A 27,670-nucleotide genomic window follows, 5' to 3' on the forward strand; every position below is an offset into this window, starting at 1 on the left:
GGGTTCGAATCCAGTGTGTTGCCCTTCAATTACATTCTTGTGTTTACAGCAAATAATGACTGAGTCATGCAATTTTAACCAAAACAGGTTGCTGCTACTGAATTAAATTCAAAGGCCTGTAGGTAAGGACACAATGCACATATTCATATAGCCTACTTATATGTTGCCTTCTACTCTCTGATTGGCACTGTGAGATAACATATGAACCTTAAGCACATGCCTCGACTGGACTGTTATGGGTACCCTCGCTCTGGCTCTGCTGTAACAACAGAGCTGACACTGCTCCCTCAGTGACACATTCAGCTTGCTGTCCTCCAAAGTGTTTACACTCCCTACTATGAGTCCTAGGGAAAAAGGAGCAGCTGCAGCCTACAACATATGCAGCTGTATATTAAGCTACCTGCTACAGACCTACCATACCTCATGACCCCCTACAACAAGGGATCCACACAACACCCATACATAAAGAGGTGGGGGCAAAGGTCAAGCGACAAGGACATGTGTCACAGTCTGCCCCTACAAACATACAGGGCTGATAGACCAGCAGCTACTGCAGCAGCATGCATATTCAGATGGGTATAACATCTGATACTCAGATGTCTCTTCCCCCTTACTGACCTCATCCTACAATGTTTAACACTGAACTGCCAGATAATCATGTCATTTGACAATGGCCAAACATAGCATGCAAAACTGTGGACATACCTCATAAATCTCAACAGTGGATAGTATTTGTACCTACCCTCTGTGATACTGTAGTCTACATAACTCAGTAATGTCCATCTGAAAGACTAAGAAAGGGGCCAAGGCCTACATGAAGGCCTTAAATATTGCACTTTTGTGCCATGTCATTGGCTAATGAAAGTGCAACCCAGCTCCAGCTGTTCTGGATGCAATTAGCAAGTTTGATCCAAGGATTGGTGCACAGGCAATTACCTGTTTTGAGCATTACCTGCAAAAGGCAAGCAGCTGCCTATGGAAAACAGGTCTGTAACTTGCTTTATCAAGACAGACTGCAATTTAGGAAAAATTTTTCTGGAGTATTTGTTCACAAAAGAATTACATCACTCTACCAGGTATGTAATACAAGTAGCCATATAATGGGACGCAGATGGGAGAATGCAGTTATGGGGAATAGGAATTACAACAGAAGGCCTGTAGTACATCTTTTGTAATTACATGTTTGTGATACTCTGGTGTCCAGCAGCTACAGCCATGCCTCTCAACTGTGCCTCCTGTGACTTAAATCACAAAAGTGGCCCTCTCACTCCCTCCTACAATGGTCAGCTCCTGTAGAAATGCTACTGGATTATATGTTAGACATATTGACAGTAAGTAAGGGTGGACACAGCCATCATATCTCATGATGTACTGTCATTCAGCTCCTCTCAGTCTGTGAATGTCACACAGGTATAGTTCAGACATTGTAAAGGTGTCACTGACTATCCCTGATGTATTCTGGCTAGGTCCCTGTTTTGTCAACATTTGTATCTCATCGCTTGACAGCCATGACTAGCATACCTGGAAACCTCCTACAGCAGGAGTTCAGGTCATAGCCATTATTAGTGGGGGGACACAGGCCCAACCTCAGAGACAGAGTGTACATATTGGTCATGCAAAGTAAGAGTATGAATACAGCAACAGATATTACTGTAGCGTAACTGTTTTCTGAGGGTACTGGCATGTGACAGCCAGATTCTCTACATTATGAAAACAACCATCAATTATCATCCAACTGTTTGCCAGACATCCACATGTTTGTGGCAAAAGGACCACATACATCAGGCACATGTACACATTCCACAAACATGTGTATTGGAGAAGTAGGACACCTACAGGGAAGATAACCTACAGCAGGTTTACATTGCTGTCTGTCATTCTGGCACACTGATGTTGCTGGACTGTCCCCATATACTTGTACTAACACACACCTATTTTTCTGGCAGTGGCTGTATGACATAGTACTGGGATGTTGCCCATAAATGTCACACCACAGTAGATGGCATTAATGGGTATGGAGACATACAGCACACTCTGTCATGGGACATAACCGGTATTGCTACTATGTTGTGATAGCCACATACATAGTGTGTTGATAGACTGTGGGATATGACGTGGGAGGTAGTAGCGAATTGTGCAGACCAATTTGGATGTTCAGGGTGTGTACATAGTGGATAGCAATGTATCTGGTCCTGTGTTGTGTTCCCCTCTTGCTGTCTTTCAGAAAGGATGTATCAACGGAGGCACCCACTATTTTTAGATGCTGAAAATAATGTTATCCTGGATGGCCTACGACAACATCATAATATTCTGCTGTCCAGGAGTTGCCAGCTCATGAACAATGTACAGCACTGTGTGCTGACCTCATCACAGCAGTCAACCAAGAAGGGCTACAGGACAGAACCTATAAGCAGGTCTGACACTAGGCAATAGATATGGTCAATGCTGCATGGCAAAGGGCTGTTGCTGTGGCTAGTGACTGTGCTGCCACTGGTGGAGGGCCTGCAGCAAAACAACCATTTTCAGCCACAGAGGAATTCCTGGTGAATGCATCCACAACAGAGGATTGTCCAAGTAAGCTTCCTATGTTAATCACTGCAATACTATATCAGTCATTGTGGCAGCCTCTGCATACCAGTACATGGGTGTCAGGTCTATCTTGGGGGGTTATTTTAATGCACAGTTGTGCACACATACTCAGAATGTCGGCAATGTAGACAGTATCACATTACTCACTGTACATGTTGATATACACACATATTATTCTGTAACAATGCCACATTTGGTATTGCAAACAATACCTCTCCTTCACATTTCCATAGGTACATCAGCTGTGGCCAGAGTCCAAGGTCTTGTACCTGGCAAGTGTGATACTGTTGTATTACAGAGTAGATATACCCTAAGAATGTTAAGGGCTGCCATTTTGCCCTAGAAACAAGTGATATGCTTAGCCAGAGTACAATAACTGTATGTTCAATTTCAGAGGGGTTAACTGAAGTGCATTAAATGGGTAATTACAGTTGTGTATTTATAGGAGCAGTAACACATTTGCACTTATTTTTGAGAAGGTCTTTGCATTCTGCTATACAGGGGGCAATCAGTAACAGATGGCTGTTCACACACAATATGAAGATGGTACATACCTGAGGCAGTGATACTATAAGTGACATAGCATGCTCAAGATAGGTGCACTGTGTTTTAGGTGTAGGTCTATCACAGACATTGACATACTGCTTATCTCACAGGTGTATAGTACTGGAAACATTAACTAAACGTAGCTGCAGTACATGTTATAAAGGGCCTGTCTTGTCTGTGTATGTTGTAGTCTGCTTGTGTGTTGTGCATGGGATCAGAAATAAGATGTGGTATGTGTAATGAAGTTGCATCTCCTCACCTGTATGTGTCTATGTGGATTACCATACATTATAGTGCAGGTAGTAATGTACTTATTTTGTCTTCTTCCTCATAGGTGACTGTGGGGGTTGGAGTGTGTCTCCCTCACAACCTGATATCAGAGTCTCGTCAGAATCTGATGATGATGGCGGTCATAGTGAAGTACAGATGGGGTTGCTGGGGGCTAAATCTGCCCCATGGGTTGACATCCCACTTCTTCAGCCATTGTCCCCACACAGTCAGCATGCCCACACATACCCAGTCCCCTATGGCCACAGATATCGGACAGAGTGTGGTGACATCGAACAGGAGAGTGTGGCAACTATGGCATCAGTAAGTTTAGACACTAGCCATAGCCAGAGAGCTGGAGAGGTATCACACAGGCAGACTGACAGGAGTGCTCAAAGGAGGACTGCTGCCTGCCCACCACCTGTCACAGATGTCAAATCACGGGTCTCTTGCTGCATGTTTCGGTCCATCATGAAGGCACAGGCACATTCCAAACACAACTCCAGATGGATGCTCAGAATCATGGATGCAGCACAGTCTGACATCTGTGACTCCCTCCACCACATTGGTGATGCCATGGATTGTTTCACTGGTATAGTGGACAAACAGTGGAGTGAGACATTGTCAGTCCTTGACCTCACGCTGTCTGTGCTGGAACATATGGTGTGAGTAGGCCATTGGATACATAGATGTAGGTCAGTAACACCATCTGCTGGGAGTCCACATGGCCATGCACACTCACACTCCCATAGTGGGAGTACCTCAAGCAGTACAGTGTATTGTCCACATCACAATGTGGCAGGCCATGGATACATGGTCCTGGGTGGTCCCATGATGGACACTAGGCCAGCAGACACCAGTCACCATCAGCGACTAGCACCGCATCTGACCCTGGGTATGGTGGTGCCCGTGCCTCTCCTGGCAGAGCCAGTTCCATGTTTGTGGTCAGAGATGGTGAACTGTCCACTCTGCCATGTACAGTACACAGCTGTCCAGCATACCCATGTACAGGGCTAGCACCTGGCTTAACTTTGTACAGGCACACATTCAAACATCACTGTCACATGCAGGTTACCAACAGACACACGGCACTTCTCTATAGCCCAGCTGACTAGCAGCCCTTCCTGACTCACACACAAGATGTTGTCAACTGTTTGGCACAGCCTAGGCCTCTGACACCCCCACACCACACCCTGTGCATGTGACGATACCTGTGCCACATCCCTGCCATCCATACCATCGATGCAGGGACATGCAAATATGTGTCTGATGCATAGGGTGAATATATTACATTAGATTTATTATTTATTTATTTGACATTTGTTAACTGGGTTAGTCCAGCTGAGTCATAAGACTCATTTTCAGTGGAAACCCAAGGAGAAAAGCTCCAGTAGATGTAGTCATACAGTGTTAAAAGTCACAAATTACATAGATAATATCATATACAATGTGTACAATTACATAGATAATACCAACATACAATTTAGGTACAACTAGAGCATTTTCATACCATATGCAATGTAAAAAAAAAAAGTAAACAAATTGTTTTTTTTGTAGTGCGGTAGTGTTATGCCATGACAGGTGCTGTATGCTGGCATGTGTCATGAGTATGCATCAAAGTTTGTGTACCTTTGTTGCATGATGTTACTAGATTAGCGGTAGTGTTGCACAATGACAGATGTCTCTCAAAACTATGTATGTTTCTGTTCCAGGGGTCTGAGTGGCTAAGCTATGGAGACTTGGTGGCCATATAGTGGCTCAGGATGGCATGGCAGTACAGGAGAAATAGGACATGAGCAAGGTATGGCTGTATATGTGTGTTGATACCTAGGTGCATATGTGCAGAACAGTGTGTTAGGGACAATGACAGTTTACAGCATACCCCATGACAAGGCATGCTACCCTTGATACGTGCCACCTGGGTGTTCTGTACATACAAATGTAGGTAGTGGTGGATAGCATTTATGCCTATGTAGATGTGGGATATTTAGGGCCAGCAGCTACTCACAGGGCAGTAAAATGCATGACAATTGCACACCCATGTAGTCATATGTGTACTGCTGCATGGCATATATTTTGACCGTCTCACACACACACACAGAGTTGCCTTTAGTGATATTAGAACCCCTACCCCTCTATTACTATGCACTATAACACTAGCTATCTATTGCATGTGCCACAGAGCTTATCTGTTTTGAAATCTTTGGCTAGTGCTGTTAAGGTAAATGACATCAGCAGGCCTTATAAAGGAAGCCAATGGGGAGGCTGGCAGGTAGGCACAGGGCCTTAAAATGCATAACCATTGCACAAAGATAGGCACACTGCTGCAAGGAGGTATATGCACACACACAAACACAGAGTTGCCCTTATTGAGATTAGAGCCCCTACCTATCTATTAGTATATAATATAGTAGTGAGTAGTTATCACATGCCCAACAGAGCTTATCTGTTTTAAGATTGTCAGCCAGTGCTGTTAAGGTGGGTGACATTAGCAGAGCTCTAAAGGAGGCCAATGGGGAGGCTGGCAGGTAGGCTCAGGTCCTTAAAATGCATAACCACTGTACAGATATAGGTGAGAGAAGCACACTGCTGCAATGAGGTATAGGTACACACATACACACAGTTGCCCTTATTGAAATTATAAGCCCTACCTATCTATTAGTATACACTGTAGCACTAAGTATGTATTGCATGCACCACAGGCCTTATCTGTTTTGAGATTGTCAGCCAGTGCTGTTAAAGTGGATGACATCATCCGGCCTTGTAAAAGTGGTCAATGGGGAGGCTGGCAGGTAGGCACAGGGCCTTAAAATGCATAACCATTGCAAAAAGATAGGAACACTGCTGCAAGGGGTATATGTACACATAAACACACACCCACACAGACACACACACACACACACACACACACACACACACACACACACACACACACACACACACACACACACACACACACACACACACACACTTGCCTTTATTGAGATTAGAATCCCTATTTATCTATCTATTAGTATACATTATAGCCTAAGTACATATTGCATGTGCTATGGACCTTATCTGTTTTTTTTTAGATTGTCTTTTAGTGCTGTTAAGGTGGATGACATCAGCAGGCCTTATAAAGGAAGCCAATGGGGAGGCTAGCAGGTAGACACAGGGCCTTAAAATGCATAACCATTGCACAGAGATAGGCACACTGCTGCAAGGGGGTATATGTATACACACACACACACACACACACACACACACACACACACACACACACACACACACACACACACACACACACACACACACAGACACACACACGCAGAGTTGCCATTATTGAGATTAGAACCCCTACCTATTTATTAGTATACACTGTAGCACTAAGGACGTATCACATGCACCATGGACCTTATCTGTTTTTAGATTGTCTTTTAGTGCTGTTAAAGTGGATGACGTCAACAGGCCTTGTAAAGGAGGCCAATGTTAAGGGGTATGCTAGTTACAGGGTCATAAAATGATTGACCATTGCACAGACATAGGCCTGATGGACATGTGTGGACTGCCGTAAGGGAAATATCTACACACACAAGGTGGCTGATGTGAGATTAGAGCCCCTACTTACCTACTATTACACACTACAAATCGCAGTACTAATTGCATGCGGCACCGATTACATCTAGTGTACATGTGACTGCAGCCACAGTATTTTTGAGCTACATAACATGGCCTTGTCTTGCACAGTCTGTGTGGCCTGCAGAATGAACCTGCTTTATGCTGTTATTGTATCTAGTGTCCTAGCAGTGGGATACCTGTTAATACCCCTGGTATGTGTGTACAATTACCAGTATAGCCATTTTTGGCTGGTTGCAGTTTGCTAGGTGGAAAATTGGCTAGCGACAATATGGCCTGCCCAAGTCCTGCATTGAAGCCAGTTCACATTACACCACCTGCTCACTATTGTCTGTCTACAGGGTGACATTCCACAGGCACAGAGTTCTGTGGGTGGGTGGGTGGATTGTGTCGTTATGCTGCCTTGGTCTGTTACCATCAGACAACAGTTGTGTGTGTAGGTGCAGATAACCCCAGCATTGTGCATGTAAGTGTGGACATTCGTACATCTCCATACACATATACACATGTATATAATATATATAGATGGGTCTACTGCTCTACATCGAAAGAACACTTCTTTGAAATAGAGCAGGAGACCCACACTTCAGCAAAAGTTCACTTCAACTAAAGTGCACTTTCACTGAAGTCTAGTTCCCTGGGCAACCCCAAAATAAAAACACTAAAACATGTTTTTGCAGGGGGGCAAGCCCACCTGCACTCCCCCAAGTGGGGGGCTATGCCCCACACCCCTACTTAAATATACCAACTCCAAGATTGCACTACAGTGGGGAGAAGTGAATATTCCCAGTACCTATAGCTAGTATTCTAAAAGGTACACATACCTTTGTTTCCACTGGGATAGGTTCCCCTCTGTTGGCTCTGTGTCTGAGTTGAGGGCAGCAGAGCTCATTGAGTTCTTGTAGTATGTCCCTGTTCACCCTGTAGTGCTCTACAGTCTCCAGCTCGTGTAGCTCCTGGAAGGTTACCCTGGGCCTGAACCATCTTTTCCTCATCATTCTAGGCCTATTGTCAGCAGCAGCATTAGCACTTACTTCCGTGTAAGCTCCATGTCACTATGCCTTCACCGAAAACCACTCTGTGTAGGCTTTATTGAATACCCCCCCTTTTTGACACAACATTAGATTTATGAATAAACTAAGCTGTGATAAGTTTCTTTGTTAGTGACACATATCACACATGGAAATGAGTTAGTGAGAGCATGTTGGGTATGCTAAAGCTGTCTCACCCATTTTTAGAGCCTGGTGAGTTAAGAGTGGGGGCTTTATTCTTCTTTAGAGTATTCATAGGTGGTTTAGGGCCTCTAACATACAGTAAAATAATATAGACTGGTGACATAATGCAGCAGATATTGGGATAGAATCGGTAGCAGCATATGGCAAAGGTCAGGCAAAAAGGCAGAGATCACAAAAACATCAACAGAGAATACCTACTATTTGTAAAGGATCAGAGATGGTGTGATTGCTCAAGGAGAGCTGGGTAGATCTTTACAGGTATAGGAAACACAAAAAATGTAAATTTAGACCCTATTGCATTGCAATATGCAGCAGTACCTAAGTCTTTAAGCACTCTCAAGGCCCATTGGATGGCCAATTAGAAAGTTACAAAAATGTGTGTGTGTGTGTGTGTGCGTATGCTTGTTGAGGAATGCAACTTTACCAGCTATGTACCTAATCTTCTTCTGCCAAGAACTATATTGCAAAACATGGAAAAGTGAAGGGTTAGTATAGGAGTGGTGCTCCGTTTTTTCTTACAAAACCATTCCTGCACCTGTTTCATATAGCACTTGATGAGGACAGAGGTGCTCAGGCTGGAGAATACTGCACCATTATCAGAGGTAATGGGGGTGGTCTATTTTTGTCAAATGAGTGCCTAACTATGATATGTTGTAGACTTCTTGAAGAAAAACTCTGGCAAGCAGGCAGGGCTTTACAATCCTGAAGTCTATGTAGGTAAAGAAAAGCTAAGTGAAGGTGTCTTAGTGAGTAAAGTAGTTGGACAGCCATTTCATCTAACATAGTGGTCAGAGATTATTAGGTTATCAAGCAAAGGAGAATCCAGATAATCTGGCAGTGTTATTAAACATCTGAAGACAGAAAAGAAAAGGGTATTTGCAATTGATGCCCTTTGTTTTGAGTTTTTTTTAAGTGAGAGCAGTGTGAGTGCTGCAGGCTGTGACAGACTGCTGAGGTCTGGGGAGATAAGACTATATGTCATATGAGACTTCATATGACAGCAGTAACCATCCACCCTTCCCCATACAGCAATCAGGCCAAAAACAATCTTTAGAGAATGCGATACAGTGATTATCAGTGAGGCCGTTTTTTTCCTAAAATACGTTTACAGCATTAATGGTTATGAGATTTTCCACTAAATATTAGCTCCAGAACAAGATAAAGAGACCTGGCAGAACATTTGAAATATACTGATTTCATTAAGCAGGAATTACTTTCAAGGCTATAGTGATTTTTGTGGCTGCAAAAATGAAAACAGTGACATCCAAGCTGGCAAAGAGAATATACATAAATAAGTAACAGATATGAAATCAAAATGATAAGAGCTAATCCGACAGTTAGAAGTATGCTGCTTCAGGGCAGAATGTAAGAGCTCCGGACAAAGTGTAATTTTCTAGGTATGTCTTCTCATATGCATCATATCAGATAAAGGATACAGATTGATAACTTGTTCTGTATTTTCTTAGCCACCTATTTTTGTGTTATATAACATCTAATGAACTGCTTATTACTGACCATTATCAAATTACAGGAACCAGAACACTGGTTACTTCATTTTTTTATGCTGGTTTATAACCTGACAATGCCAACCCTGGTTTGGATCTGCCCCTTCTTTCTGTTACATCTAACAAAGATTAATGTAAGACCATGTACTACATGTAAATTTTGAAATGGGCTGTTTAATTGACAATAACATCTTTTAGATGCTTAGTGACACTATCAAATGGAAAACAGGTGAAGCAGAAAATAACTGGATCCAATTTGCTGTCTGCAGCTGTTTTCCAAAGATATAGCATCCCTATTAAAGATGCAGTGCATTTGTGCTTGAATGAATATTTTCTTTTTATAGCATTTCTCTGCCTGGATGTAAGACAAACTAAACAGATGACTTTAAACTTCCATATTATTGAAATCTTCTGTCTCATTTAATGGATCTATCCAGACCAAATTTATTTCTTCAATCTAGACTGTAGGATAAATCAATCCATCTATCTATCTATATACACCTTTTTTCTTTGCTTATACTTCACAACATTTTATATCAGAAATGCATACAGTACATGCATAGAGGAATTATTATTATCTTATATTTCATTGCAAAGAAATGAGGGCTACTAATGTGTTTTCTTTCTGTTACCATTTTCAGGTTCCCACATATTAATGAAAATGTCACAGCAAAGGCATAACTTTTGAATAGATCATTAGCGGAGATTTTATGTTAAATTATCATACTACTTAATGTGCCCATCTCTGAGGCTGCCATTTTGTGATATAAAGGCAAATTATTTATTTTTTGCACACAAATTATTTGCTTGCCATCTTTTTTCAATGAATTCAGAGATATGCATCATTTTCAAAAAAATATGTTCAGATTTTTTAAACAAGAACACTTGTTTTTTGCCGAAGTTGCACTTTTATTTTTTGGTTATATCCATTCCCCTCCATCCCATGTACCTTTCTGATGTATTTCCTGTCGATGTCTTCCAGTAACCTAATACCCATATGCTTATATGGCCTCCATGGCAATGCATGGTACTCAAGGTGTAGTTTGACAAGGATTCAGTATAGTGGAAACATTATCTGTTTGCCCATGAAGTCTGTCTCCCTGAGGACATACCCCAGTACAATGCTTACTGCTACCACTACCCTCTCATTCTGCTGCTATCAGTCCTCAACATACATGATCACAACCTCCTAGTCATTTTTCTCTTCTTTTGCAACAATTTCCACTTATTTCTTTTGCTAATTCACACCAAGGTTGTTTTGGCTCATATGCAGTGCCAAGTTGCTATGCATGTGTCTGCAATGAACCTCAGATGCCACCTTTCTACCCACTTGTTCAGCTTTTCCAGATCCTTCCATAGACTCTCTTCATACTGCACTGCTGCATCTGACTTTGCTACATCAGTGTAGAGATTAATGCTGCTCTCTCTGCCTTCAGATATGACATAAACAAGTGTATTGAAGAATGCTAGCCCCAAGACATTCCCTTCTGGTCATCAGCTTGTCAGTTTTCTAATTCCTTACATTGTCCCTCTCACCTCAACCCACTGTCATCTGCCATTCAACCACACCTCTATCTAGCTTCTCAATCTTGTTCCTACTACAGCCCAACACTTTTCCTGGGATATAATCAAAGATCTTGCTGAAGTTTAGGGAAAGTATGTCTACTGGGTCTTTCCTGTCACGTTCTGTCTTAACTGTGAATACAGAAGTGCAGGTTCATACTGAAACTCTGGGAGTGATCCATAGAGTTCATTGTAGGGGATTAAGGTCACAATATTGTGAGTAACCATTAAGAAGGAATTCAACAGCAAAAGGGAAATAGTAACTTGAGGGCATGCCTGTAGAGAAAATAATGTAACAATCACAGAGACTGTGTTGCTGTGCTCAAACTGGTTAACCTTAATGCTTTCCACATACTTGCTATTACACGTTTAGTCTTTTTCAAAAAGACCTAAGTGAAAAGACTTTAAATTGTATATTGGTTTGAGTTTCATGAGGCTACTCGTATGTGCTCATATTGTTCCTGGCAATGCTTTCTAACTTCTTTCTGTTACATGTTTATTCTGATTTTATGTAGACCTGGCCATGCTTGATACCTTCCAACTTTTCCCCTATACCCCTTTGGTTCCTAATTGTAGACGCGACACAGAATCAGGATTCCCCTCCTGAAAAGCAAACCCATGACTTGTTTTCTTTTCCACTTACTTAGTTTGCTTTGGTCCTATAGGAAGACAACATAAATGCTGGGCCTGAAAGTCTGCTAATGTAGGTTGTTTACAATACCAAACTGCCATTTTTACAGGAGTTCTTGTGATCTACTATAAACTGCCATATAATAGTGTTAAACTTGAGCATTCACTACCAGGGCTGACAGCTACTTCCTTTCTCTCCCACCCATTTCAACCCCCCAAGTAACCTTTCTTAGTCTATTTAATTTAGTTAATGTTATAGATTCCTGTAAATTACTTCTTATACACCTAGCTTACTATGGCATTTTATATTCTTGTGGTACACTACTCTTACACTTAAAACTGTCACCTGTATGATTATCTCTGTGAACTTTGAAAGTTATAGGGGCTAACAGATCCTGGGAATTTACCTTTGCCAAAGTGTCTCTGATAACTTTTTTGACTATCACTCTCTATGGGCTGTGGTTTCTATCCACTCCATTCACCCTTGCTATGCTTGGGCTCATTCTGCTCCCCTACTCTACCCCCATTCCCACGCACCCTCACTCTCCCTACACTTTTACTCTTCACTAAGTTACCACTCCCCCAAATTCCATTATCCTATCTCTTCTCTCCCAATCTATTACAACACCCACTTCCCCTCCCACTTCACAACCCCTCCTTTCTATTGCTTCTGCACATACACCTGTCCCCAGTACTCCATCTTATATCTCATTTCTGTTCTTATCATTAACAGTCCCTCACTTATCCTTCTACCTCTTCTACCATGCTTGCAAATAACTCTATAATTCCTATGTTTTTCTATGTTTCCCCTAATGGGTATACTCTTTCTAGCCCACACAGCTACCTCCTTTCATTCTCTACACATTACATACTATCACACACCTACACACCCTTTCATTTCAAACCTTTACCAACCCAATAGAAACATACTAATTTCTCCACAAGTATATAACAATAGCAATACACTTTTCTTTTCTTATAAATACATCCACACCAACTCACCAACTTTCCATTCACAAAAAAATTTCCGGACATCTATCCAGACCAACACATATCCTTCTACATTCTCTATCACAGATTAAACTACATGGAGTTATACATCCAAACCCAGGGCCTAGTCCTCCAAATCAACTCAGCCTCCTTGCTCCCCCCTCCACAACTAACCTACACACTCCAAATCTTATCAACCTCTCAGGAAACCTTCCATATACAAAAAATAGCAGCTCCGACCTATTAATTATCAATTTCAACCTAAGAAGGTTAATAAATAAAACTACAGGAACTTCACACTGCTCTTGCCCTCTATTTTCCTGATATTGCTATCATAACTGAGATTTAGCTTAAATCCCATATAAAAGATGAATAAATATTACCCAAAGATTACAACATTATCAAACTTGAGAGTAAAAAAGCATGGAGGTGGCATTGCTATCATGTTTAAAGACTCCATCATGCTAAAATAACTTAATAGCACTCCACCAGACTTTCACAACTCTGAATTAATGATTGCACACCTACAAATCAATTCCCACAAAACTACAACTACAATCACCATCTACTTGGCCCCTGGAAACAACTTATCCAGCACAGAAAACCTTCTCTGCTGCGCATCTGTGAATTTTAACTAAAAAACAATAGCCCTAGGTGATTTCAACCTAGACTGGTTAACCTGTTCCTCTGAAAACCCCTCCAATTTTATCATCCTCTATAACTTCACTGAAACTATTAACTTTCCCACTTGTATCAACAAACAGTCCAAAAAACAATCAACACTAGACTGGATACTAATAAATAAACCCAACCTAGGTCACCTAGCAGGCTGCCTTCTAGACACGCTAAGTATCATTCACCAACCTTTCTTCTCAGGAAATGGATTTACACCCCCAACAATATCATATATAAGCACATCCATAGCAAAAAAAACTTCTCTCCCTTATTCAGCACACTCCTTCAGCAACGTGACCGGACACCCTTAAAATCCCTCCAGCTAGATCTCACAGTTCCATACTTTAACAGTACTTTCCTTGAAATTCTAAATAACTTAGCCCCTATTAGGAAAATTCATACCAAAACAAAGCAACTTCCTTGGCTAACAACTTAGACCCCATTAGGAAAATTCTCACCAAAGCAAAACAACTTCCTTGGCTAACTTGGGGCACCAAAGTACTACTCAAACAAAGTGATAGAGCCTGGTCAAATTACCAAAATGTCAAAAACAAAGCTGACCTTATTGCTTCAAAAACTTAGAAATCAAGCCAAAAAACAAATTAGCCTTGACAAAAAGTCTTACTTTCTCACATCCCAACAAAAACACTGAAGAACCCATAAAAATTTTGGCAAAGTTTTAAACATCTCCTAAATTCTGGAAGGTCCACTACCCCATCCCCATCAACCACTAACAATACTGATAGCTTAGCCTCCCACTTCAATTCATATTTTATCATATCTATTACAGATATATTGTTCCTCACCTCCTGCTTTACTTTAACTGCCTGGGCACTTAACTTAGGTTCTAACCCTGTCTCCTTTCTTTCCCCTTTTATGGGATCATAGGATCATTGGAGTGACATAGAATAATGTTTTTCCTTCTCTCTGACCTCACTTTTAAGACCTTCTTAATATAGTTTTCTCATCCACTTCTGTCACTTTTTCTCATTCTTGAACAATGTATGCATACATGTATGATTTTTCTGCATTTGATGAGAGGGTAAGAGTAGATCATAATACACCTAGGATGGCATAACTAGTAGGTGGGTGTCAAGCTCAGTTATGGCACATTAGTGATCAATAAGCTAACGTGTTTGCTAGTGTACAAAATAATAATAATGAAAGTCTGGAATTGTGATATCATGGCAATTTCTCTTATTCCTGAGATGTACTAATCACAGAGTTAGAGCATGATTTACTGTGCAAAAATGCTTTCTAGGTAATTTTTTATGTCTGAATATAGATGATTTGGAGGTGCTGTTCTCGTGTTTGCAATTATGTCTATCAATCACTAGACAGTTGCATTTCTGCTGAAGCCCCATTAGCCATGTATATGTGATTAGAATTTGTGAAACATGAGACCAATGAAGTGATAATATGAAATAATGGCAGCTTCAGTAGCTGCTCAGTTATTGCCTCAATTCCTGTATGCTTATTTCCTGTGAAGTTTTTCTTAGCTCTGTGTTTTGAAAGAGTCAGCACTAGTAAATGATCTCAGTTAATCAATGAGCATGCTTTTCTAAAAGGCAGTGAGTTATGCCACAGTGAAAAGAAGAGGAATGTGCTTCAATTCAATTGCATTCATGTGTTACATTTAAAAATACAATGTGCCTGTTCAATGTCTATTTGAGGCTCTATGGAGGCTTGTGAATGCACTTATAAATGCCTCTGTACAAAGAGAGATAAGCAATCAGTGCTGCTGTCAATCTGTACAAGGATGTCAAGTATTCTTTAGTCTGTTTGAATTTGCTCAGCTTCAGCTGAAGGCTTAAAAAGAGAGAAATACAGTATTTATGATGCCCCAAACCATGCTCTGTGGAACGAGACAGAAGGTTTGGGTAGCAGATAAAAGTAACCTGTAAAACGTTACATCTTTTGATTACCCAGTAATTCCCACCCTGAATAATATATACTGTATTAAAATTGCAGAAGCACTCTGACTCATCGTTTTGTTGACATTAAGGAACTACTTGCTTGCATTGATTTATTGTTATGCATTTACGCAAATCAGTGATGTGGTGCTTTGTCTGTAACTACAGAATCTTACATTTGAATAATAGTGAAATAGTTAAGATTTAGAGGTAGCCAGACAGGTGTTATAGCACATTGACACTGGTGAATGTGTTGTTTAGGATGACCTACAGCCCATTTTGTATTAAAAATAAATGAATTCTTTGAGGCAATAGCTAAGCAAGAAAATTCTGCATTCCCATCAGACTAAAGTGTTAATCAAAGCCTGAAAAGTGCCTTCTTAAATGTTGTAAAGTTATTTCTCTATGCAGTAAATAATGCTTTATGTATACTCTGAATATATCTGGTACAAACCTTTTAATTCCACATTAATCATATCTAATACACAACACATACAAAAAAATCTGACCATAAACTTGCATGATTGTTTTGATAATCATTGCCCTTTATTCCCAATAACACTCATAGACTTGTGTCTTCTGATACCTCATTATGATTTATTGTTAGCTCTTACTGTCATCTGCAGTATGCTGTTCCCTGCACCCTAAATGTAGGGGTGTATCTGTTGTGTGCCTCTATATGACACCTAGTGACAGCAAAACACAAGGGATTATCATGCATGGGTTCAAGTTAATATTTTTGTGCATGCTTTTGTCTAACATTCCATGAGCTATCCTCCATACTGTGACATTAGGCTACCAGACACCTGAGCGGTCACACTGCTATGTCAAAGACTGCCTTTCCTCATGCTATGCTTGCTTTACTGTCAGACACCACTGGGGCCAGCATTATAGTGTAAAGATGTATACTATCTGTGATGAAAGGAGGTACTGTCAGCACAATTAGTTGAAATTTTGTAAATAATTATATGTCATTTGTGATAAACTAATTTATAGAAGATGCTTGTGTTACAAATGCATAAATGCATTAGAAATGCATGTCATATGTATATCAAACAGCTTTGTGCAGAAGTTTGTGTTGAAAAGGTATTTGTAAAGTGCTGTTTTTAAAATGTCCACATTGTTAGGAGTTTCAATTATGGCTCCTAATTTGCAGTCATCTGCAAACTTCATTAGCCAAAGACCTTCTGTGTTAGCCTGTACTTCAGAAAAGTAAATACCAAACAGGAGAGGACCCAGGACTGAACCCTGTGGTACTCCACATGTCACTGGTCTGAAGTCAGATTTGGAGTCTGCTACTTTCACAGTGTGGGTTCTGTCAGTGAGCCAGTCTCTGACCTGGCAACAAGAACCATTTACCACATCGTCTACCTTGCTCTAATTAAGTAAGTTGCTAGGGTATAGTAACTCTCTTAGATTTGGTCAGGAATATAGTGAAGCTTAAATTATTTTTCTTTATTTGTGTGAGCCTGTACTGCAATATTATTTTAAATATTTCCTGTGGCTTTGAACTCTATGTGACACCTGTGCACTGGCCCAGCAATGAAGGAGCCTCAATCCCCACCACTAACACTAGTGAGGGGCATCCATAGAGGGAAAGGATACAAATACAAACTCAGTAACGTACAATTTCCCTTAAGAGCACAGAGATCACAGTCAGTCTAGGGCTGGTTTCTCCCTTTCTCTCCAGGTCCCCAAAAAGACTCCACATTGGCACAGCTATAGGGTCCAGATCTCAGCCTAGTGGGCAAGCTAAAACCTCCAGCACCCTCTCTGTCCAACCAGTGCTTCATGTCCCTGCCCAAGTAGCTGACACACACACACAATTTGAGATAAGAGTTATATACAATCACACAGACATTATGGGGAAGGCTGGCACAGGTTCTCCAACTGTGCCCCTTTTACACAGACTATACGGTAGTACCAGTTGCCACCACCCACTAATATCAGCTACTGAAAGGCCCTTCTGAAATGGATCCAATTATTACTGTGCAATATTATTATCCAAATGATGTGTGACTAAACAGTCAAGGCTTATTAGAGTGACTTGGTACAGTATCACTTTATATATGCAATGTACTCTAGAGCTTAAATTATCTCTATACAAAACAGCCACAGTTGAAAGGTTTAAAAATATGTAATAATAAATAATAAAAACACGAGACAATACTTCTTACTACACAGTGCTAGTCAAGAGGTCAGCGATCACAGAGAAATACTTAAAATAATACAGTAGCAAAGGTTCTGACATCACAGAAAAACACAAACTAGTCTAATCTTCCTATTTCCTAGCTATATCTAAGAGAAAACACAGTTCTAAATAACTTACATCTAGAGCAAAGCAGTGCTGGTGATGTCAGATGTTCTCAAGACAAAATGCTCTGAGCTCTCTGATTCTCTCTCTTTAAATTGATAACACAGAGCTGCTTCACATGACATCATTCTTCACACTTCTCTGGTGTTCCCAGGCTAACACAAACTACATTTACATTATTTACACCTGTTCAGAAAGCAGAGCAATAAAGGGCATTAATACACGCAAATTCTAGCCATTAACTTTGGTCTTAAAACAATAGGTAGGATGCCTCCCTCTAGACATATCAGCTCCGAATTTTGACATCTAAGACAGTCATAAAATGCTTGACTTAGCTTTCTTACAGCAGGGTGCACTGTTGTTACATTTTTGCAGTTCAATATCCAATGCAGTCTTTTCACATTTAAGAGAACAAGCCCATGGCTTACATTAATATTTACAAATGACAGAATTATCTATAGAATTCTATCTGGCTAGGCTGGCAGCCTTTACATATCTTCACACTCTGATGTCACTGTGAATATATATGTAACATTGTCTTGTTATTTTATTATTTATTATTAAATATATTTAAACCTTTCATTGTGGCTGATCTGTATAGAAAGATTTAAGTGTTGAGAGTACTTGCATATTTATTTGGTGACACTGTATGGGCCACTCCTTACAGTGTTGCCCTTGGTCAAACTACCATTTGTATTAATATTAATATCACTCAGTATATTGGGTACCCTTGGAAGAGCCTAAGGTAGCTGGTAGGAGTGACTGGTGACAGTGAAAACGACATTATAGTCTGGGCATAAGGGGGCATAGCTAGTAAACCTGTGCCACCCTTTCCCAGGTGTGTGTGTGTGTGTGTGTGTGTGTGTGTGTGTGTGTGTGTGTGTGTGTGTGTGTGTGTGTGTGTGTGTGTGTGTGTGTGTGTGTATGTAAATCAAACTCAAAGAGTATGTCTGTCAGCTACTTGGGCAGGGATACAAAGCACTGGTTAGACAGAGAGGGTGCTGGAAGTCTTGGCTTGGTCATTCAGCTGAAATCCCAACTCCATAGCTGTGCCAGTGTGGAGTCTTATTTGGGATCTGGAGAAAGAATGAGAAACCAGTCCGAGACTGACTCTGGTCTCTGTGTGCTCTTAAGACAAACTGCACTTGATGCAGAGAGCTGTATCTGGAACTACTGTGTGTGTACCTGTTATACTTTCAGTGAACTTCCTCCCACAGGTGCCAGTGGTCAGGGCTGAGGGTCCTTGATTACTGGTCCAGTGGTGGGTCATCACATATTGGTGGGCAGTGGTGGGATCACCACATCACATACTGGGATTCAGTGGTGTGGATATTGAACTCTTGTATTCTGTAAACAGTGGTTGTTAAAGAAGGTATTTGTACTCTCAAGCAGCCACACAGTAGACATTCAGAGTTTCATATCACAATAGTTGTATTTATTTTGTGTTAGCATAGTTAGTTAGGGAGAGCAGGCAAGGATGTCAGCAGAGAAGTATGGCAAGCTGACAAGGAGCCAGTTGACTGAGATGTGCTAAGCCAAAGGACTGGTGCATACCAACCAGACTAAAGCAGAAATTATTGCAGCCTTAACCACAGCTGCAGCACAGACCAGCAACCAGGAAGATAACTGTATTGGCCTTGGGAATGTACAGCTCTCAGAAAATGGAAAGTTCAACTTTTCCTCAGGGGACTTAAAAAATCCATCTGGGGTCAAAGAAACTTGAATTGGAGGAACAAACATTTGAAGATAGAATCAGCAGCAAGACTGCAGCATTTGGAGGCTGAAGAAAATAAGAATCTGCAGCATTTGGAGGCCAAAGAAAATGAAAGACTGAGACGTTTGGAGGCTGAAGAAAATGAGAGGCAGAGGCAACATAAAAATGAGGTGCTTACTGTTCACCAGGGTCATAGAGGGAATGGGGAAGGGAATAACTGAACCCCAGCAGTATTAAAGGTCAGTAAATTTCTTCCACAATTTACAGAGGGTGATAATTGTTAAAGTTTTATTCATATGTTTGAAAGGGTATGTAAACAGTATAATGCTGACCATGGGCTCTGGGTACAGTTCCTAACCCCCTTACTCCATGGTAAAGCTGTAATTGCTGTTTCTAAATTGTCTGATACTGATTGCTCAAATTATAATAAAGTAAAAAAATGTTCATTGGAATGCTTTAACACCTGAAGGTTATAAAAAAAAAGTTTCTTGAGCATAGGCACAAAGCAGATGAAAGTGTGTGTGATTATGTTGCTGAGTTAAGCACTTATTTTCATAGGTGGGTAAGTGGGTGTCAGGTCACCACTTTTGAAGGGCTGGCAGACCTTTTGGTGAGGAAACAAGCCCTTAGCTCTTTGCCTGAGGACATGAGGATCTGGTTGACAGATAGAGAATGCAGCGCTGCAGATGAGTTGGGGAAAAAAGGAGACCTATACCTACCAAGCAGGCACCACTGCAGAGGAAAGGGATTCCCAGTGCTGCACATGGGTATAAGGGAACCCATGGTGGACAGCCTAAACCACCCCAGTAGAGACTGGCAGTAGCAGCAGATGTCACTAGTTCAGGTACATGGCCAGGATCCAGGGTTAATGTTTTAAATGTAACCAGTGGGGCCATGTAGCATATAGATGTCCACAGAGGCAAGGTGCAGAACAAAAGGTAGGGGAGCCAGCAAGTGGGAATGACAGAATGCCAGCAGTAAGTTGTCTAAATTGTCTGATACTGATTGCTCAAATTATAATAAAGTAAAAAATTGTTTATTGGAACAACAAGGCTACCAAACTATGACAAAAGGTTATATCCTATCTTAGTAGATGGGAAACAGGCCACTGCTAAGAGAGACACAGCCTCTGTCCTAATCATTGCGAAGCCTGCAGTGGTTAAAGAGGAGCACTTGTTTGGGCAGTCTGCTCCAGTCAGAGCTTTAGGAGGTACCCTATTCCAAATGCCTTTGGCTAGGGTTCACCTTGGCTGGGAGGGTGGAAAAGGAAACAAGGAAGTAAGTGTGTTTGAGGATATCCCTGCAGATGTCCTGATAGGAAGTGATTTTGATAATGCAGTACCTTGTGTGCATGCAGTTACATGTCAGGCTTGGAGGCAAGCATGTGGGTCTGGTGGACTGGAGGGAAAACAGACAGACTGCATACTTGAAGCCAGGACTGGTGAAGTGGTTACTTCAGAGAAGGAGCTATCCTGTAGCAGTGTGACTGAAAGTGAGCCACAGCTGCTTGTGGGTACTGATATTCCATTGGAGAGAGTGACTGCAGACTTCCTGTGGAAGGAGAGCTGGGAAGGGATACAAAGAGACAGTTGACACAGACTCAGCTCTTAGACCCTACATTACAAGGCTTGAGGGAGGTAGCTGGGGAAGCACCTGATTCTTAAGGAAAAGGGGAATCTGTATACTGCGACAAACTCTTGCAATATAGAGAGTAGACCCCTGAGGGAGGGCTAGAGGGTGAGAGAATACAGCAGTTGGTAGTGTCCAGAGCTTACCATCTGGCAGTGCTAGCCATAGCCCAAGACATCCCCTTGGCAGGTCATATGGGCATAAAGCATACCAAGAGATGTATTATGCAAAACTTGTATTGGTCTGGGATTTCCAGGATGTAATAGGGTACTGCAGGACCTGTGAGCAGTGCTAAAAAGTAGGCAAGGCAGGAGACAAGGTGAATGCTCCTTTGATGCCTTTGCCTGTGATTGAGGAGCCATTTCAGCAAGTAGCTATAGATATTGTGGGGCTGCTGAGTACCCCAAGTTCCACAGGGAAGACGTATATCATAGTGGTAGTAGATTATGCTGCCAGATACCCCTAGGCAGTGGCTGTGTCCTCCATTGAGGCAGAAAAGGTGGCAAATGCTTTGTTAAAGGTTTTTAGCAGGGTTGGTTTCTCAAATGAAATACTGACTGACAGAGGTGCCAATTACGTGTTAGACCTGCAGGCTTGTCTGTGGAAGCACTGTAGGATGAAGCACCTAAAGACCACCCCCTACCATCCCTGGACTAATGGTCTTGTGGAGAGGTTATACTCTACACTAAAGATCATGCTACTGGCATTTGCACACCAGTCTAAGAGGGAGTGGGACAAATATTTGTCCCATCTGTTGTTTGCTTACAGAGAGGTGTCCCAGGAATCCACAGGTTTTTCACCCTTTGAGTTGCTGTATGGGGATAGGGTGAGAGGACCTCTAGATTTGATTTTCCAATGAGTGAGAAGGTGAGTGTGAATCCCACAAGGGGTCTGTTGTGACATATGTCCTAAACCTCAGGACAAGGCTCAGGGAACTTATTGGCTTGGCCCAGGTGAACCTGACAGAAGCCAAACAGCTGAAAAAAGTCTGGTATGACAGGAATGCTCGAGCCAGAGAGTATGTGGAAGGACAGCAGGTCATAGTTCCCATTCCTGTCAGACACAACAAGTTGCGGGCAGCTTGGGAGGGACTCTTCAAATTGGTAAGGAAGGTCAGTGATGTTAACTACATGGTAGATCTGCTAGGTAGGAGGCAGGGGAACAAACTGTACCATGTTAACATTATGAAACCTTACCATGATAGAGAGGCCCTGGCACTAAGTATTTGCAGTAGAAGGGAGGAGGAGTCTGAGGGGGATCTGTGGCTACAAAATCCCAAGTTACTATGTTGGAGCTTAGGGCTGCAGGCATATGATATGACAGTGCAACACTGTAATGGGGTTAGCAATACAAAGGCAGCTGGAATCTCAAGACAGAGAATGGCGTGATGTATTCCCAGATAGGCTCATTCCTCTCAAGCAACGTTTTTCAAGGGGCACTTGGAAAACTAGCTTGAGTCTTTGAAGGGGGGGAGAAGTGTGATGAAAGGAGGGACACATCTAGCTGGAATTTTATAAATAATTATATGTCATTTGTGAATAGCAAACAAATTTATATAATTACGTTATAAATGCATTAGAGCTGTATGTTGTGTATACTAAACTGCTTTGTACAGAAGTTTGTGTTGAAAATGCATTGTAAAGTGCTGTGTTTAATAAAATTTATCCACAGTGTGGCTTACTGGAAGAGAAAAGAAATGTACATATACTATTGTAACTGTTTAAATGTATATATTTTAATAGTGGAAACGGGAATATAGGAGGTTAACCTCAGTCCAGCAACTTTTAGAAAAATATCTGAAATTAAATTACTTTATAGGCTATGCCATAAAGATGTTTCAATGCAGCTAGAGACACAAAGTCTGCACTAGGAAGCTTTTTGTATTGCCTTTAGGGTGAACTAATTGCTACTTTGGAAGCATGAAGGAATGTAACTGTTTTATAACTTTCAGCATCAGTCAAAGATCTAAGCAAAAGCTCTTGTACGAGTATTTTTACTGGTAGATTCTAAATGCTACCAGCTTCAGCAATGGGGGTTGCATGAGAACTAGGAGTCAGATGACGAGAAATTATGTGATTCTGTAAATTATCCCAGCAGTAATATTTTAGATATTATTTTGAGACGTCTCTAAGTAAGACAGGACATTCTGCATTCTGTCTTGGACCTGGCAACAAGAACCATTCACCACATCATCTACCTTGCTCTAATTAAGTTAGGTGCTAGGGTATAGTAACTCTTAGATTCAGTCAGGAATATAGTGAAGCTTAGCTTAGATATTTTTCTTTATTTGTGTGAGCCTGTACTGCAATGTTATTTTAAATATTTCCTGTGGTTTTGAACTTTGATGTCATTGTGAATATATATTTAGCATTGTCTTGTTCTTTTATTATTTATTATTAAATACATTTAAAGCTTTCATTGTGGCTGATCTGTGTAGAGATATTTACGTTTTGAGAGTACTTGCATATTTATTTGGTGACACTGTGTAGGCCACTGCTAATGGCCTTCCCCTTGGTCAGGCTACCATTTGTATTAATATTAATATCACTCAGTATATTGGGTACCCTTAGAAGAGTCTTAAGGTAGCTGGCAGGAGTGACTGGAGGCAGTGAAAACTACCTTATAGTCTGGGCAGAAGAGGGCATAGCTAGTAAACCTATGCCAGCCTTTCCCATGTGAGTGTGTGTGTATAAATCAAATCAAACAGTGTGCATGTCAGCTACTTGGGCCATGAAGCACTGTTTGGACAGAAAGGGTGCTGGAGGTATTGGCTTGATCACTCAACTGAGATCTCAAATCTTTAACTGTGCCAGTGGGGAGTCTTACTGGGGATCTGCAGAAAGAGAGAGAAACCAGCTCCAGACTGACTGTGGTGTCTGTTTGCTCTTAAGGGAAATTGCATTTGATACAGAGAGCTGCATCTGGAAATACTGTGCATGTACTTGTTATCCTCTCATTGAACTTACCCTACATGTACCAGTGGTGAGGATTGAGGCTCCTTAATTACTGGACCAGTGGAGAATCACCTCACCATCTACTAGTTTGAGAGAGCTGGACTCATCCATTAAACCCAAACAAAACCTCTGCAAGTAAGGTGTCTGCAGGGTCCTAAATCACTATGTAGACCAAAAATATGACCAGCAGACAGTGGAGACAGAATAACAATTAATTACATAAATATAGTGTACCAAACAGACCGGTTTCAGCTTGTATATTATAAAGCCTTCAAAAATGTGAAAATACAAAGAAAAATACACCCTATTTATATTATGTCATCAGTCCAAAAGCCAAACACAGATGTTCATTTAACCCTGATGCAAAAAGCCCTCCTAATTTAATTATCCATTTTTTCTCCTTAACATTGAGCAATTCATGCCAACCAGATTTATTTTGTTGCAAGCCAATGATTTTGTCTATAATTGTAAATTGAAAACATGCTGTCTTATGGGTTAGAGTGTGTTTAAAGAGAGCATTAGTGTCACGCTGGTTCCTAATTTCACTCATATGCTCAGATATTCTATGTCTCACAGCCCTGGACATTTGTCCAACATAAAAGGCTGAACATTGACAGGTTGCTAAATAGACAACCCATTCTGAACTACAATTAGCGAAAAAAGGGATCTCAAATACTGTGCTAGTATTCTTACTACTAAAACTAGTGGTTTTCAGCATTCTGCAACAATGCCTACAATGCCCACATGGATGGCTCCCCTTAGCAATCAGTCCTTCAATTGTACTTTGTCTTTTGCCCCTTAATTTAGGGCTACTCTGTATATAATGGTTCAAATATGATGCTAAATTTCTCCCATTTCTATATGAGAAAAAACACCTATCCCCAAGGAACCCTGATAATCTATTTCCTGCCATAAGAATATTCCAGTTCCGGCAAACACTATAAATAAGTGCCCTGTATTCTGGCTATATGTCATCACAAACCTAAGTTTCCCTGTGGTATCAAAATTTTTCTCTTTATATTTTAAGAGTTCATCCCTATTCATCTCATTAACCACATTCTGTGCTTGTGTAATGTGTCCAGTTGGGTAACCCCTTTCCTTAAACATGTTAGTAAGGTCATCTCTGAAATGTAAATATGAATCCTCAGCTGAGCATATACATTTTACCCTCATATACTAGGATTTAGGGATATTCTTGCATATATGAGGGGGATAATAGCTGGAGGCATGGAACAGAGAGTTACACTTGGGGAATTTTCTATATACTTCAGTAGTGAGGGTATTATCTGGGGCCCTGATGACCATTACATCCAGAAAAGTGATCCTATCCCGGATGCAATTGACCATAAATTCGATTCCCCAGTTGTTTTCATTGAGATATCCAACAAAATCCCCAAGATATTCCTCATCTGACCTCAAAACCATCCAGCAATCCTCCTATCTCTTCCAAATATCAGTCTGATCAATATACAGATTATGGGATTGATCATACAATATTTGTTCCTCAATATGTGCCATAAAAATATCCCCTTATATGGGGTCAAAAGAGGCACCCATTGCTGTCCCTTTAATCTGTAAAAAGCATGCCCCACGATAGAAAAACAAATTTTAGTTAGTACATGCTCAGCCAAACCAAGAAGGAGAGTAATAAAATCTGGTTGGTAAAGTCCTGACCTATACAGCCAGTATTCAAGGGCTTCAAGGCCAGCACAATGTGGAATGTTCATATAAAGTGCTTTGACATCTAATGTACAAAGCCACCAACCAGGTTCAAGTTGCATTTCAGAGATGACCTGTAAAAACTCAGTGGTATCCTTTAGTCTGGACCTAACCCACACAAGCAGGCGTTTCAGATATTTAGTCAAATATTGCGACAGATGCTAAGTCAAAGAGCCTCTCCCAGAAACAATCAGCCTCCCAGGGGGATGATATAAATTTTTTTGAATTTTAGGCAGGAAATAGATATATTGGTTCCTGGGGTCCAAAATTGTAAGTTGTTTTTTTGTCCTGTCAGTAATGATTCCATCCTCCACAGCTAATGTGAGGAAGTCATCAATTTGTTTTTGAAAACGCTTAGTGGGATTGTAGACAAGTTGTAAATAGTACCTATGGTCCTAAATATTTCTTCCTATCCCCTCTCTTTTTCAGAGAGGAGTATTCTGAATAAAGGTTTAACATATATTCCTGTTTTTTTGTGCCTGAAGAATCTTTTGCAAAAGATGTTGATTTTTGTCAAACACTTAACTTGAGATTATTTTTTCAGTCGAACGAAGAATCATTGGATGATGACCAATTTAGATACCATAAGTCCTCTTTTGTTTCGCCCATGAATCACAATGTGTTATTATTTCAAAATTCCACTTTAAAGGACCTGCATTTTCAATCCAGGTCTTTTCAGGCTAAGGCCAGTAATGTAACAAAACAGGAAATGGCAATCATTTCTAAGTTGGCTGAAAACCATAACACTGTGATCCTAAAGGCGGACAAAGGAGGAGCTGTGGTTGTACAAAATTGGGATCAATATAATCTGGAAGCCAATAAGTAATTGACTGACCATAGGTACTATTTACAACTTGACTAAAATCCCACTAAGCTTTTTCAAAAACAAATTGATGACTTCCTCACATTAGCTGTGGAGGATGGAATCATTACTGACAGGACAAAAAAACAACTTACAATTTTGGACCCCAGGAACCAATATATCTATTTCCTGCCTAAAATTCACAAAAATTTATATCATCCCCCTGGGAGGCTGATTGTTTCTGGGAGAGGCTCTTTGACTGAGCCTCTGTCGCAATATTTGACTAAATATCTGAAACCATTGCTTGTGTGGGTTAGGTCCAGACTAAAGGATACCACTGAATTTTTACAGGTCATCTCTGAAATGCAACTTGAACCTGGTTGGTGGCTTTGTACATTAGATGTCAAAGCTCTTTATACGGGTATTCCACATTAGGCTGGCCTTGAAGCCCTTGAATACTGGTTGTATAGGTCAGAACTTTACCAACTAGGTTTTATTACTCTCCTTCTTGGTTTGGCTGAGCATGTACTAACTAAAATTTGTTTTTCTATCGTGAGGCATGCTTTTTACAGATTAAAGGGACAGCAATGGGTGCCTCTTTTGCCCCCATATATGGGGATATTTTTATGGCATATATTGAGGAACAAATATTGTATGATCAATCCCATAATCTGTATATTAATCAGATAGATAATTGGAGGAGATACCTGGATGATTGCTGGATGATTTGGAGGTCAGATGAGGAATACCTTGAGGAATTTGTTGGATATCTCAATGAAAACAAGTGGGGAATCGAATTTATGATCAATTTCAACCAGGATAGGATCACTTTTTTTCTGGATGTAATGGTCTCAGGGCCCCAGATAATACCCTCACTACTGAAGTATATAGAAAAATGCCGGAGTATAACTCTCTGCTCTATGCCTCCAGCTATCACCCCAATCATATATGTAAGAATATCCCTAAATCCCAGTATATGAGGGTAAAACGTATATGCTCAGCCGAGG

At 40.8% G+C, this 27,670-nt stretch overlaps 1 protein-coding gene across 2 annotated transcripts in view; it reads left to right on the top strand.

Moving 5' to 3' along the window:
- The window catches only part of LOC122807037 (cell surface hyaluronidase-like), a 615,869-nt gene that overhangs the window by 83,260 nt on the left and 504,939 nt on the right, over positions 1-27,670 (top strand). The gene's annotated exons all lie outside the window — the stretch shown is intronic.

This window comes from Protopterus annectens, chromosome 7.part0, assembly GCF_019279795.1.
Source record: "Protopterus annectens isolate FY-2018-M chromosome 7.part0, PAN1.0, whole genome shotgun sequence".
NCBI classification, from domain to species: Eukaryota; Metazoa; Chordata; order Ceratodontiformes; family Protopteridae; genus Protopterus; species Protopterus annectens.